Below are 4,279 nucleotides of genomic sequence, written 5' to 3' on the forward strand. Positions count from 1 at the left end.
AAATTTTCTCTTTTGTTGGAACGTCATATCACTTGGGAGCACCCTTGATGACAAATAATTTGCAAAATCTGCATACCATGGTGCTTCATCCACTCTCATCAACTTCTCATCTGGAAAAGTTTCTCTAATGGGGATTTCCTCCACAATTCCATGAAGTGGTTCTTAATTCTCGATAAGTGATCTGCCACCATATTTTCTGACTCCTTCTTATCGCGAATTTCCAACTCAAATTCCTGAAGCAAAAGGATCCATCTTATTAGCCGAGGTTTCGCTTTTTGCTTTGCCAATAGGTGCCTGAGTGCTAAATGGTTTGTGAAGACGATCACCTTTGCACCTAACAAATACGAACGAAACTTGTCAAAAGCAAAAACTACAGCCAAGAATTCTTTTTCAGTGGTGGTGTAATTCAATTGTGCATCAGTGAGTGTTTTGCTAGCATATTGAATTACATGCAACAGTTTGTTCTTCCGCTGTCCTAAAACTACCCTTAAAGCAAAATTACTAGGATCACACATTAATTCAAATAGCAGTCCCCAATCGGGAACGGCAATAATAGGTGCAGAAACTAATAATTTTTTCAGAGTTAGAAAAGCATGCATGCATTCATCATTAAAGTCAAAAACAACATCTTTATTCAACAAATTGCACAAGGGTTTAGAAATCTTAGAAAAATCCTTGATGAAGCGTCTGTAAAACCCTGCATGCCCCAAGAAACTTCGTACTGCTTTGACAGTCGATGGCAGTGGTAGCTTCTCTATCACTTTAGTCTTTGCTCCATCAACTTCTATTTCGTCCTTTGAAATCCTATGACCGAGCACTATTCCCTCCTGGACCATGAAATGACACTTCTCCCAATTGAGCACCAGGTTCGTCTCCTTACATCGCTACAAAACAAGAGAAAGATTAGTTAGACAACTATCAAAAGATGAACCAAAAACTGAGAAGTCATCCAAGAAAACTTCTATGAACCGTTCCACCATGTCTCCAAAGATTGACATCATGCATCTCTAGAATGTTGCTGGTGCATTACATAACCCAAAAGGCATCCTTCGATAAGCAAAGGTGTCGTAGGGACAAGTAAAGGTCGTTTTCTCTTGATCCTCATGAGCGATGGAAATTTAGTTGTATCCTGAATACCCATCCAGGAAACAGTAATAGGCATGTCCTACCAACCTCTCCAACATCTGATCAATGAAAGGTAGTGGAAAATGATCTTTCCTTGTCGCCTCATTCAATTTCTGGTAATCAATGCACACTCTCCAGCCCGTCATCGTCCTAGTTGGTATCAATTCATTACTCTCATTCCTTACTACCGTGATACCTCTCTTCTTCGGGACCACTTGTACCGGGCTCACCCATGGACTGTCGGAAATATGATAGATAATCCCCGAGTCTAAGAGTTTCACCACCTCCTTCATCGAAGGATTCAATCTTCGTTGTGGTTGCACCCTAGGCTTAATATCATCCTCCATGAGTATCTTATGCATGCAAAATGATGGCGAGATGCCTTTAATGTTCGAAATCGTCCATCCAATTGCTAGTCTATGTTCCCTCAACACCCTAATCAACCGCTCTTCCTCCAATTTACTCAATCCTGAACTAATGATCACTGGGATGGTTTCTGAGTCCCTAAGATATACATATTTAAGGTGGGAAGGTAAAGGTTTTAACTCAAGCTTTGGAGGTTCTTTTTTTTTTTTTCCTTTTCCTTCTCTTTTTCGAAATCAAACTCCTCAAATTCTAAATCCTAACTCTCATCAGTCGGTTGAAGTGCTTCTAACAACCTAGCACATGCATTACTCGTCAAATCATCTACCTCTACTGTTTTGGATTTGGCTATACATGCTTCTAAAGGTAATTATGAGGTGTTTTCTTCAATGGATTCCACTACCAATTTGTCCACCACATCGACACTAAGACATTGAAAGTTACTGTTTCATCTTGAACTCTCAACAGTAACTTTCCTTCCTGCACCTCAATAAGTGCTCTCCCCGTGGCCAATAATGGTCGGCCCAAAATCAGAGGAATTTCTTTATCCTCTTCCATGTCCAACACCACAAAATTTGCAGGAAAACTTATCTTGTCCACCTTCACCAACACATCCTTTACAACCCCCCTCGGGTGTTTTATGGACCTATCCGCTAGTTGCAACGACATGGTCGTTGGCTTCACTTCACCAATTCCCAATTTCCTGAAAACAGAAAAGGCCATTAAATTAATACTAGCACCTAAATCACATTAAACCCGATCAAACATAATATCTCCTATGATACAAGGAATAGTAAAACTCCATGGATCTTTGAGCTTTGGGGGTAACTTCTTTTGGAGAATGGCACTGCACTCCTCCGTAAGCATTATCGTTTCCTCATCTTCTAACTTCCTTTTGTTCGAGAGGATTTTCTTTAGGAACTTCGCGTAGCTTGGCATCTGCTGCAATGCATCTGCGAAAGGAATGTTAATATGCAATTTTTTTAAAAATTTCAATAAAATTTAAAAACTGCTTATCCTGATTTTTCTTCTTTAGTCTCTGAGGAAAAGGCACGGGTGGAGTGTGATGTGCCAATTCTGGTGGTATCTCGGGGAATGGCAATTTCTCCTTCTTCTTTTGCCTTTCATCCTTCTTCTTGTTCTCTTCCTCAAAATCGCTTGGTTTCCCATCCACTACAATCTCTTCATCAACTTCCTCTTCAGATTCTTCCTTTTCAGTTTCTTTCTTTCCAGCTTGTTCAACCTCTTCCAAAACTGTCCCACTCCTCAAAATAATGGCATCTGCTTGCTCACATGGGTCAGTGACTGTATTGCATGGTAAAGAACCCTGTGGTCTCTCATTAAGCTTCTCGGCCAATTGGCCCATTTGTACCTCAAGATTCCGAATGGACTCCCCTTGATTTCTAAAATTTGTCCTCGTCTCATTCATAAACCCCGTGGTCTCCTGCATGAATTTTCCAAACATGTCCTCCAACTTTGTCACTTTTGGATCTCCCAGTTGATTATTCACCCCTTGTTGGTTATTTGGAACTGTCCTCTGGTTCCATTGATTAATTTGCTGGTTCTGATTTTCCCAAGCCAGATTTGGATGATTTCTCCACCCCGAGTTGTATGTGTTGGAGTACGGGTTGTTTGGTTGTGATCTGATTTCCTGTTAAGTAGTTCACTTGCTCCGATGATGAAGATGATGAAGCAAATGTGTTCCCCACTTGACACTCGCTGCTCACATGGTTTCCTGCACAAAAATCAGAAGTTAGTTGAGGTACTTGTACAGAGTTTACCTGCACACTTCCCAAATGTTTTTTGAAGTGCCGTGAGTTGGGCTGAGATGGCTGTGAAGGCATCAACTTCATGAAGACTCGAAGATTTTCTTGGTATTACTCTTTCATTTGGTCTTTGATAGTTGTTGCTTGCCAAAACCTCAAGTAACTCATAAGCCTCCTCTGGTGTCTTATTCTGCAAGGCTTCTCTTGATGCTGTATCTACCATGGTTTTTACTTTACCCATCAGTCCATTGTAGAATGTTTGGACTTGAAGCCAAACTGGCAACCCATGGTGTGGACATTTCCTCATTAACTCCTTGTACCTCTCCCAAGCCTCATACAATGACTCTGACTCATCTTCTAGAAATGATGTGATATCATTTCTGAGTTTTGCTGATTTAGCTGGAGGGAAGAACTTGGTAAGGAATTTCTGTGCTAGATCATTCCAAGTTGTGATAGTTCCTAGTGGTAGTGCCATTAACCACCCCTTTGCTTTATCCCCCAACGAGAATGGGAATAACCTCAGTCTAATGGCATCATTCGATACTCTGTTCGACTTGAAGGTGTCACAAATTTCCAAGAAATTTGCAATATGATGATTCGGATCTTCCTTCAAATCTCCATTAAACCTTACCGACTGCTGGATCATCTGAATGATTGCCGGCTTAATCTCAAAGTTGTTGGCTTGCACCGTAGGCCCAGTAATACTCGACCCACTGCCATTAACCGTAGGAACTGAGAATTCCCTTAGTGTCCTGTTTTCTGGTTCTGCCATTTCAACAACTATCTCTTCTATTTCAATCACAAAATTCTCTCTTTCTCTTTCTCTCCTGTCTCTGTTAAGTTGTCTGGTGGTTCTCTTAATCTCAAGATCAACAGGAACCACTGGCTGACATCTCGCTCTTTGCATAAACTACACAAAATCAACAAAGGAAAGTGAGATCACAAACCAACTGAAAATTTAAAACAAAAATTATAACTTCAATCTAGCTAACTATAGAAAAACTCAATGTTAACTTAAAACTCAA

General features: G+C 40.5%; 1 non-coding gene across 1 annotated transcript; it reads left to right on the top strand.

Annotated features, from left to right (window-relative positions):
* Positions 1–3,535: 3,535 nt before the first annotated feature.
* On the top strand, positions 3,536–3,642 carry LOC116121065. The gene has a single exon (XR_004126649.1). It is a non-coding gene; the product is annotated as a small nucleolar RNA R71 (small nucleolar RNA).
* Positions 3,643–4,279: the final 637 nt, after the last annotated feature.

The sequence above is a fragment of the Pistacia vera genome, unplaced genomic scaffold (genome assembly GCF_008641045.1).
Source record: "Pistacia vera cultivar Batoury unplaced genomic scaffold, PisVer_v2 Contig959, whole genome shotgun sequence".
NCBI lineage: Eukaryota > Viridiplantae > Streptophyta > Magnoliopsida > Sapindales > Anacardiaceae > Pistacia > Pistacia vera.